Raw genomic sequence first — 11902 nt, forward strand, 5'->3', positions numbered from 1 at the left:
TTGTCAAAGTCGAGTTTTGAAAGGCAACTTGCATACAAGTTTGACTAGTGACAATGAAATTTTGGTTTGCCAAAAAGTTTCCGAAATCGATTTTGGATTTTACTTTTCATTATTTTGGGGGCTCAAAAATGATGTTTTGGTTGGTCTCTGAAAAAATGATTTGTCAAAGTCGAGTTTTAAAAGGCAACTTGCATACAAGTTTGACTAGTGACAATGAAATTTTGGTTTGCCAAAAAGTTTCCGAAATCGATTTTGGATTTGACTTTTCATTATTTTGGGGGCTCAAAAATGATGTTTTGGTTGGTCTCTGAAAAAATGATTTGTCAAAGTCGAGTTTTGAAAGGCAACTTGCATACAAGTTTGACTAGTGACAATGAAATTTTGGTTTGCCAAAAAGTTTCCGAAATCGATTTTGGATTTCACTTTTCATTATTTTGGGGGCTTTAAAATGATGTTTTGGTTGGTCTCTGAAAAAATGATTTGTCAAAGTCGAGTTTTAAAGGCAACTTGCATACAAGTTTGACTAGTGACAATGAAATTTTGGTTTGCCAAAAAGTTTCCGAAATCGATTTTGGATTTCACTTTTCATTATTTTGGGGGCTTTAAAATGATGTTTTGGTTGGTCTCTGAAAAAATGATTTGTCAAAGTCGAGTTTTAAAAGGCAACTTGCATACAAGTTTGACTAGTGACAATGAAATTTTGGATTGCCAAAAAGTTTCCGAAATCGATTTTGGATTTCATTTTTCATTATTTTGGGGGCTCAAAAATGATGTTTTGGTTGGTCTCTGAAAAAATGATTTGTCAAAGTCGAGTTTTGAAAGGCAACTTGCATACAAATTTGACTAGTGACAATGAAATTTTGGTTTGCCAAAAAGTTTCCGAAATCGATTTTGGATTTGACTTTTCATTATTTTGGGGGCTCAAAAATGATGTTTTGGTTGGTCTCTGAAAAAATGATTTGTCAAAGTCGAGTTTTAAAAGGCAACTTGCATACAAGTTTGACTAGTGACAATGAAATTTTGGTTTGCCAAAAAGTTTCCGAAATCGATTTTGGATTTGACTTTTCATTATTTTGGGGGCTCAAAAATGATGTTTTGGTTGGTCTCTGAAAAAATGATTTGTCAAAGTCGAGTTTTGAAAGGCAACTTGCATACAAGTTTGACTAGTGACAATGAAATTTTGGATTGCCAAAAAGTTTCCGAAATCGATTTTGGATTTGACTTTTCATTATTTTGGGGGCTCAAAAATGATGTTTTGGTTGGTCTCTGAAAAAATGATTTGTCAAAGTCGAGTTTTGAAAGGCAACTTGCATACAAGTTTGACTAGTGACAATGAAATTTTGGTTTGCCAAAAAGTTTCCGAAATCGATTTTGGATCGAACTTTTCATTATTTTGGGGGCTTAAAAATGATGTTTTGGTTGGTCTCTGAAAAAATGATTTGTCAAAGTCGAGTTTTAAAAGGCAACTTGCATACAAGTTTGACTAGTGACAATGAAATTTTGGATTGCCAAAAAGTTTCCGAAATCGATTTTGGATTTCATTTTTCATTATTTTGGGGGCTCAAAAATGATGTTTTGGTTGGTCTCTGAAAAAATGATTTGTCAAAGTCGAGTTTTAAAAGGCAACTTGCATACAAGTTTGACTAGTGACAATGAAATTTTGGATTGCCAAAAAGGTTCCGAAATCGATTTTAGATTTCACTTTTCATTATTTTGGGAGCTTACAAATGATGTTTTGGTTGGTCTCTGAAAAAATGATTTGTCAAAGTCGAGTTTTAAAAGGCAACTTGCATACAAGTTTGACTAGTGACAATGAAATTTTGGTTTGCCAAAAAGTTTCCGAAATCGATTTTGGATCGAACTTTTCATTATTTTGGGAGCTTACAAATGATGTTTTGGTTGGTCTCTGAAAAAATGATTTGTCAAAGTCGAGTTTTGAAAGGCAACTTGCATACAAGTTTGACTAGTGACAATGAAATTTTGGTTTGCCAAAAAGTTTCCGAAATCGATTTTGGATCGAACTTTTCATTATTTTGGGGGCTTAAAAATGATGTTTTGGTAGGTCTCTAAAAAAATGATTTGTCAAAGTCGAGTTTCAAAAGGCAACTTGCATACAAGTTTGACTAGTGACAATGAAATTTTGGATTGCCAAAAAGTTTCCGAAATCGATTTTGGATTTCATTTTTCATTATTTTGGGGGCTCAAAAATGATGTTTTGGTTGGTCTCTGAAAAAATGATTTGTCAAAGTCGAGTTTTAAAAGGCAACTTGCATACAAGTTTGACTAGTGACAATGAAATTTTGGATTGCCAAAAAGGTTCCGAAATCGATTTTAGATTTCACTTTTCATTATTTTGGGAGCTTACAAATGATGTTTTGGTTGGTCTCTGAAAAAATGATTTGTCAAAGTCGAGTTTTAAAAGGCAACTTGCATACAAGTTTGACTAGTGACAATGAAATTTTGGATTGCCAAAAAGTTTCCGAAATCGATTTTGGATTTCATTTTTCATTATTTTGGGGGCTCAAAAATGATGTTTTGGTTGGTCTCTGAAAAAATGATTTGTCAAAGTCGAGTTTTGAAAGGCAACTTGCATACAAGTTTGACTAGTGACAATGAAATTTTGGTTTGCCAAAAAGTTTCCGAAATCGATTTTGGATTTCACTTTTCATTATTTTGGGGGCTTAAAAATGATGTTTTGGTTGGTCTCTGAAAAAATGATTTGTCAAAGTCGAGTTTTAAAAGGCAACTTGCATACAAGTTTGACTAGTGACAATGAAATTTTGGATTGCCAAAAAGTTTCCGAAATCGATTTTGGATTTCACTTTTCATTATTTTGGGGGCTTAAAAATGATGTTTTGGTTGGTCTCTGAAAAAATGATTTGTCAAAGTCGAGTTTTAAAAGGCAACTTGCATACAAGTTTGACTAGTGACAATGAAATTTTTTATTGCCAAAAAGCTTCCGAAATCGATTTTGGATTTTATTTTTCATTATTTTGGGGGCTTAAAAATGATGTTTTGGTTGGAGTCTGAAAAAATGATTTGTCAAAGTCGAGTTTTGAAAGGAAACTTGCATACAAGTTTGACTAGTGACAATGACATTTTGGTTTGCCAAAAAGTTTCCGAAATCGATTTTGGATTTTACTTTTCATTATTTTGGGGGCTCAAAAATGATGTTTTGGTTGGTCTCTGAAAAAATGATTTGTCAAAGTCGAGTTTTAAAAGGCAACTTGCATACAAGTTTGACTAGTGACAATGAAATTTTGGTTTGCCAAAAAGTTTCCGAAATCGATTTTGGATTTGACTTTTCATTATTTTGGGGGCTCAAAAATGATGTTTTGGTTGGTCTCTGAAAAAATGATTTGTCAAAGTCGAGTTTTGAAAGGCAACTTGCATACAAGTTTGACTAGTGACAATGAAATTTTGGTTTGCCAAAAAGTTTCCGAAATCGATTTTGGATTTCACTTTTCATTATTTTGGGGGCTTAAAAATGATGTTTTGGTTGGTCTCTGAAAAAATGATTTGTCAAAGTCGAGTTTTAAAAGGCAACTTGCATACAAGTTTGACTAGTGACAATGAAATTTTGGTTTGCCAAAAAGTTTCCGAAATCGATTTTGATCGAACTTTTCATTATTGTGGGGGCTTTAAAATGATGTTTTGGTTGGTCTCTGACAAAATGATTTGTCAAAGTCGAGTTTGAAAAGGCAACTTGCATACAAATTTGACTAGTGACAATAAAATTTTGGATTGCCAAAAAGTTTCCGAAATCGAATTTGGATTTCACTTTTCATTATTTTGGGGGCTTTAAAATGATGTTTTGGTTGGACTCTGAAAAAATGATTTGTCAAAGTCGAGTTTGAAAAGGCAACTTGCATACAAATTTGACTAGTGACAATGAAATTTTGGATTGCCAAAAAGTTTCCGAAATCGATTTTGGATTTCACTTTTCATTATTTTGGGGGCTTTAAAATGATGTTTTGGTTGGTCTCTGAAAAAATGATTTGTCAAAGTCGAGTTTTGAAAGGCAACTTGCATACAAGTTTGACTAGTGACAATGAAATTTTGTTTTGCCAAAAAGTTTCCGAAATCGATTTTGGATTTCACTTTTCATTATTTTGGGGGCTCAAAAATGATGTTTTGGTTGGTCTCTGAAAAAATGATTTGTCAAAGTCGAGTTTTGAAAGGCAACTTGCATACAAGTTTGACTAGTGACAATGAAATTTTGGTTTGCCAAAAAGTTTCCGAAATCGATTTTGGATTTCACTTTTCATTATTTTGGGGGCTCAAAAATGATGTTTTGGTTGGTCTCTGAAAAAATGATTTGTCAAAGTCGAGTTTTAAAAGGCAACTTGCATACAAGTTTGACTAGTGACAATGAAATTTTGGTTTGCCAAAAAGTTTCCGAAATCGATTTTGGATTTCACTTTTTATTATTTTGGGGGCTCAAAAATGATGTTTTGGTTGGTCTCTGAAAAAATGATTTGTCAAAGTCGAGTTTTAAAAGGCAACTTGCATACAAGTTTGACTAGTTACATTGAAATTTTGGTTTGCCAAAAAGTTTCCGAAATCGATTTTGGATCGAACTTTTCATTATTTTGGGGACTCAAAAATGATGTTTTGGTAGGTCTCTAAAAAAATGATTTGTCAAAGTCGAGTTTCAAAAGGCAACTTGCATACAAGTTTGACTAGTGACAATGAAATTTTGGATTGCCAAAAAGTTTCCGAAATCGATTTTGGATTTCACTTTTCATTATTTTGGGGGCTCAAAAATGATGGTTTGGTTGGTCTTTGAAAAAATGATTTGTCAAAGTCGAGTTTTAAAAGGCAACTTGCATACAAGTTTGACTAGTGACAATGAAATTTTGGATTGCCAAAAAGTTTCCGAAATCGAATTTGGATTTCACTTTTCATTATTTTGGGGGCTTTAAAATGATGTTTTGGTTGGTCTCTGACAAAATGATTTGTCAAAGTCGAGTTTTAAAAGGCAACTTGCATACAAGTTTGACTAGTGACAATGAAATTTTGGTTTGCCAAAAAGTTTCCGAAATCGATTTTGGATTTCACTTTTCATTATTTTGGGGGCTCAAAAATGGTGGTTTGGTTGGTCTCTGAAAAAATGATTTGTCAAAGTCGAGTTTTAAAAGGCAACTTGCATACAAGTTTGACTAGTGACAATGAAATTTTGATTTGCCAAAAAGTTTCCGAAATCGATTTTGGATTCCACTTTTCATTATTTTGGGGACTCAAAAATGATGTTTTGGTAGGTCTCTGAAAAAATGATTTGTCAAAGTCGAGTTTTAAAAGGCAACTTGCATCCAAGTTTGACTAGTGACAATGAAATTTTGGTTTGCCAAAAAGTTTCCGAAATCGATTTTGGATTTCACTTTTCATTATTTTGGGGGCTCAAAAATGATGGTTTGGTTGGTCTCTGAAAAAATGATTTGTCAAAGTCGAGTTTTAAAAGGCAACTGGCATACAAGTTTGACTAGTGACAATGAAATTTTGGTTTGCCAAAAAGTTTCCGAAATCGATTTTGGATTCCACTTTTCATTATTTTGGGGGCTTAAAAATGATGGTTTGGTTGGTCTCTGAAAAAATGATTTGTCAAAGTCGAGTTTGAAAAGGCAACTTGCATACAAGTTTGACTAGTTACATTGAAATTTTGGTTTGCATAATAGTTTCTGAAATCGATCTTGGAATGCACTTTTCATTATTTTGAGGGCTCAAAAACGATGGTTTGGTTGGTCTCTGAAAAAATGATTTGTCAAAGTCGAGTTTTAAAAGGCAACTTGCATACAAGTTTGACTAGTGACAATGAAATTTTGGTTTGCCAAAAAGTTTCCGAAATCGATTTTGGATCGAACTTTTCATTATTTTGGGGGCTTTAAAATGATGTTTTGGTTGGTCTCTGACAAAATGATTTGTCAAAGTCGAGTTTTAAAAGGCAACTTGCATACAAGTTTGACTAGTGACAATGAAATTTTGGTTTGCCAAAAAGTTTCCGAAATCGATTTTGAATCGAACTTTTCATTATTTTGGGGGCCTAAAAGTGATGTTAAGGTGGGTCTCTGAAAAAATGATTTTTCAAAGTCGAGTTTTAAAAGGCAACTTGCATACAAGTTTGACTAGTGACAATGAAATTTTGGTTTGCCAAAAAGTTTCCGAAATCGATTTTGGATTTCACTTTTCATTATTTTGGGGGCTCAAAAATGATGGTTTGGTTGGTCTCTGAAAAAATGATTTGTCAAAGTCGAGTTTTAAAAGGCAACTGGCATACAAGTTTGACTAGTGACAATGAAATTTTGGTTTGCCAAAAAGTTTCCGAAATCGATCTTGGATTGCATTTTTCATTATTTTGGGGGCTCAAAAATGACGGTTTGGTTGGTCTCTGAAAAAATGATTTGTCAAAGTCGAGTTTTAAAAAGCAACTTGCATACGAGTTTGACTAGTGACAATGAAATTTTGGTTTGCCAAAAAGTTTCCGAAATCGATTTCGGATTTCACTTTTCATTATTTTGGGGGCTCAAAAATGATGTTTTGGTTGGTCTCTGAAAAAATGATTTGTCAAAGTCGAGTTTGAAAAGGCAACTTGCATACAAGTTTGACTAGTGACAATGAAATTTTGATTTGCCAAAAAGTTTCCGAAATCGATTTTGGATTTTATTTTTCATTATTCTGGGGGCTCAAAAATGATGGTTTGGTTGGTCTCTGAAAAAATGATTTGTCAAAGTCGAGTTTGAAAAGGCAACTTGCATACAAGTTTGACTAGTTACATTGAAATTTTGGTTTGCATAATAGTTTCTGAAATCGATCTTGGAATGCACTTTTCATTATTTTGAGGGCTCAAAAACGATGGTTTGGTTGGTCTCTGAAAAAATGATTTGTCAAAGTCGAGTTTTAAAAGGCAACTTGCATACAAGTTTGACTAGTGACAATGAAATTTTGGTTTGCCAAAAAGTTTCCGAAATCGATTTTGGATCGAACTTTTCATTATTTTGGGGGCTTTAAAATGATGTTTTGGTTGGTCTCTGACAAAATGATTTGTCAAAGTCGAGTTTTAAAAGGCAACTTGCATACAAGTTTGACTAGTGACAATGAAATTTTGGTTTGCCAAAAAGTTTCCGAAATCGATTTTGAATCGAACTTTTCATTATTTTGGGGGCCTAAAAGTGATGTTAAGGTGGGTCTCTGAAAAAATGATTTTTCAAAGTCGAGTTTTAAAAGGCAACTTGCATACAAGTTTGACTAGTGACAATGAAATTTTGGTTTGCCAAAAAGTTTCCGAAATCGATTTTGGATTTCACTTTTCATTATTTTGGGGGCTCAAAAATGATGGTTTGGTTGGTCTCTGAAAAAATGATTTGTCAAAGTCGAGTTTTAAAAGGCAACTGGCATACAAGTTTGACTAGTGACAATGAAATTTTGGTTTGCCAAAAAGTTTCCGAAATCGATCTTGGATTGCATTTTTCATTATTTTGGGGGCTCAAAAATGACGGTTTGGTTGGTCTCTGAAAAAATGATTTGTCAAAGTCGAGTTTTAAAAAGCAACTTGCATACGAGTTTGACTAGTGACAATGAAATTTTGGTTTGCCAAAAAGTTTCCGAAATCGATTTCGGATTTCACTTTTCATTATTTTGGGGGCTCAAAAATGATGTTTTGGTTGGTCTCTGAAAAAATGATTTGTCAAAGTCGAGTTTGAAAAGGCAACTTGCATACAAGTTTGACTAGTGACAATGAAATTTTGATTTGCCAAAAAGTTTCCGAAATCGATTTTGGATTTTATTTTTCATTATTCTGGGGGCTCAAAAATGATGGTTTGGTTGGTCTCTGAAAAAATGATTTGTCAAAGTCGAGTTTGAAAAGGCAACTTGCATACAAGTTTGACTAGTTACATTGAAATTTTGGTTTGCATAATAGTTTCTGAAATCGATCTTGGAATGCACTTTTCATTATTTTGAGGGCTCAAAAACGATGGTTTGGTTGGTCTCTGAAAAAATGATTTGTCAAAGTCGAGTTTTAAAAGGCAACTTGCATACAAGTTTGACTAGTGACAATGAAATTTTGGTTTGCCAAAAAGTTTCCGAAATCGATTTTGGATTTCACTTTTCATTATTTTGGGGACTCAAAAATGATGTTTTGGTAGGTCTCTGAAAAAATGATTTGTCAAAGTCGAGTTTTAAAAGGCAACTTGCATCCAAGTTTGACTAGTGACAATGAAATTTTGGTTTGCCAAAAAGTTTCCGAAATCGATTTTGGATTTCACTTTTCATTATTTTGGGGGCTTTAAAATGATGTTTTGGTTGGTCTCTGACAAAATGATTTGTCAAAGTCGAGTTTTAAAAGGCAACTTGCATACAAGTTTGACTAGTGACAATGAAATTTTGGTTTGCCAAAAAGTTTCCGAAATCGATTTTGGATTTCACTTTTCATTATTTTGGGGGCTTTAAAATGATGTTTTGGTTGGTCTCTAACAAAATGATTTGTCAAAGTCGAGTTTTAAAAGGCAACTTGCATACAAGTTTGACTAGTGACAATGAAATTTTGGATTGCCAAAAAGTTTCCGAAATCGATTTTGGATTTCACTTTTCATTATTTTGGGGGCTTAAAAATGATGTTTTGGTTGGTCTCTGACAAAATGATTTGTCAAAGTCGAGTTTTAAAAGGCAACTTGCATACAAGTTTGACTAGTGACAATGAAATTTTGGTTTGCCAAAAAGTTTCCGAAATCGATTTTGGATTTCACTTTTCATTATTTTGGGGGCTTAAAAATGATGGTTTGGTTGGTCTCTGAAAAAATGATTTGTCAAAGTCGAGTTTTAAAAGGCAACTTGCATACAAGTTTGACTAGTGACAATGAAATTTTGGATTGCCAAAAAGTTTCCGAAATCGATTTTGGATTTCACTTTTCATTATTTTGGGGGCTCAAAAATGATGGTTTGGTTGGTCTTTGAAAAAATGATTTGTCAAAGTCGAGTTTGAAAAGGCAACTTGCATACAAGTTTGACTAGTGACAATGAAATTTTGGTTTGCCAAAAAGTTTCCGAAATCGAATTTGGATTTCACTTTTCATTATTTTGGGGGCTTTAAAATGATGTTTTGGTTGGTCTCTGACAAAATGATTTGTCAAAGTCGAGTTTTAAAAGGCAACTTGCATACAAGTTTGACTAGTGACAATGAAATTTTGGATTGCCAAAAAGTTTCCGAAATCGATTTTGGATTTCACTTTTCATTATTTTGGGGGCTTAATAATGATGTTTTGGTTGGTCTCTGAAAAAATGATTTGTCAAAGTCGAGTTTGAAAAGGCAACTTGCATACAAGTTGGACTAGTTACTTTGAAATTTTGGTTTGCTAAAAAGTTTCTCAAAACGATCTTGGATTGCATTTTTCATTAGTTTAGGGGCTCAAAAATGATGTTTTGGTTGGTCTCTGAAAAAATGATTTGTCAAAGTCGAGTTTGAAAAGGCAACTTGCATACAAATTTGACTAGTGACAATGAAATTTTGGTTTGCCAAAAAGTTTCCGAAATCGATTTTGGATTTCACTTTTCATTATTTTGGGGGCTTAAAAATGATGGTTTGGTTGGTCTCTGAAAAAATGATTTGTCAAAGTCGAGTTTTAAAAGGCAACTTGCATACAAGTTTGACTAGTGACAATGAAATTTTGGATTGCCAAAAAGTTTCCGAAATCGAGTTTGGATTTCACTTTTCATTATTTTGGGGGCTTAATAATGATGTTTTGGTTGGTCTCTGAAAAAATGATTTGTCAAAGTCGAGTTTTAAAAGGCAACTTGCATACAAGTTTGACTAGTGACAATGAAATTTTGGTTTGCCAAAAAGTTTCCGAAATCGATTTTGGATTTCACTTTTCATTATTTTGGGGGCTTAAAAATGATGGTTTGGTTGGTCTCTGAAAAAATGATTTGTCAAAGTCGAGTTTTAAAAGGCAACTTGCATACAAGTTTGACTAGTGACAATGAAGTTTTGGTTTGCCAAAAAGTTTCCGAAATCGATTTTGGATCGAACTTTTCATTATGTTGGGGGCTCAAAAAAGATGTTTAGGTGGGTCTCTGAAAAAATGATTTGTCAAAGTCGAGTTTTAAAAGGCAACTTGCATACAAGTTTGACTAGTTACATTGAAATTTTGGTTTGCCAAAAAGTTTCCGAAATCGATTTTGGATCGAACTTTTCATTATTTTGGGGGCTCAAAAATGATGTTTTGGTTGGTCTCTGAAAAAATGATTTGTCAAAGTCGAGTTTTAAAAGGCAACTTGCATACAAGTTTGACTAGTTACATTGAAATTTTGGTTTGCCAAAAAGTTTCCGAAATCGATTTTGGATCGAACTTTTCATTATTTTGGGGGCTCAAAAATGATGTTTTGGTTGGTCTCTGAAAAAATGATTTGTCAAAGTCGAGTTTTAAAAGGCAACTTGCATACAAGTTTGACTAGTTACATTGAAATTTTGGTTTGCCAAAAAGTTTCCGAAATCGATTTTGGATCGAACTTTTCATTATTTTGGGGGCTCAAAAATGATGTTTTGGTTGGTCTCTGAAAAAATGATTTGTCAAAGTCGAGTTTTAAAAGGCAACTTGCATACAAGTTTGACTAGTTACATTGAAATTTTGGTTTGCCAAAAAGTTTCCGAAATCGATTTTGGATCGAACTTTTCATTATTTTTGGGGCTCAAAAATGATGTTTTGGTTGGTCTCTGAAAAAATGATTTGTCAAAGTCGAGTTTTAAAAGGCAACTTGCATACAAGTTTGACTAGTTACATTGAAATTTTGGTTTGCCAAAAAGTTTCCGAAATCGATTTTGGATCGAACTTTTCATTATTTTGGGGGCTCAAAAATGATGTTTTGGTTGGTCTCTGAAAAAATGATTTGTCAAAGTCGAGTTTTAAAAGGCAACTTGCATACAAGTTTGACTAGTTACATTGAAATTTTGGTTTGCCAAAAAGTTTCCGAAATCGATTTTGGATCGAACTTTTCATTATTTTGGGGGCTCAAAAATGATGTTTTGGTTGGTCTCTGAAAAAATGATTTGTCAAAGTCGAATTTTAAAAGGCAACTTGCATACAAGTTTGACTAGTTACATTGAAATTTTGGTTTGCCAAAAAGTTTCCGAAATCGATTTTGGATTTCACTTTTCATTATTTTGGGGGCTTAAAAATGATGTTTTGGTTGGTCTCTGACAAAATGATTTGTCAAAGTCGAGTTTTAAAAGGCAACTTGCATACAAGTTTGACTAGTGACAATGAAATTTTGGTTTGCCAAAAAGTTTCCGAAATCGATCTTGGAATGCACTTTTCATTATTTTGGGGGCTCAAAAATGATGTTTTGGTTGGTCTCTGAAAAAATGATTTGTCAAAGTCGAGTTTTAAAAGGCAACTTGCATACAAGTTTGACTAGTGACAATGAAATTTTGGTTTGCCAAAAAGTTTCCGAAATCGATTTTGGATTTCACTTTTCATTATTTTGGGGGCTCAAAAATGATGTTTTGGTTGGTCTCTGAAAAAATGATTTGTCAAAGTCGAGTTTTAAAAGGCAACTTGCATACAAGTTTGACTAGTGACAATGAAATTTTGGTTTGCCAAAAAGTTTCCGAAATCGATTTTGGATTTCACTTTTCATTATTTTGGGGGCTCAAAAATGATGTTTTGGTTGGTCTTAGAAAAAATGATTTGTCAAAGTCGAGTTTTAAAAGGCAACTTGCAAACAAGTTTGACTAGTGACAATGAAATTTTGGTTTGCCAAAAAGTTTCCGAAATCGAATTTGGATTTCACTTTTCATTATTTTGGGGGCTTTGAAATGATGGTTTGGTTGGTCTCTGAAAAAATGATTTGTCAAAGTCGAGTTTGAAAAGGCAACTTGCATACAAGTTGGACTAGTTACTTTGAAATTTTG

The sequence above is a fragment of the Anopheles marshallii genome (genome assembly GCF_943734725.1).
Source record: "Anopheles marshallii chromosome X unlocalized genomic scaffold, idAnoMarsDA_429_01 X_unloc_21, whole genome shotgun sequence".
NCBI classification, from domain to species: domain Eukaryota; kingdom Metazoa; phylum Arthropoda; class Insecta; order Diptera; family Culicidae; genus Anopheles; species Anopheles marshallii.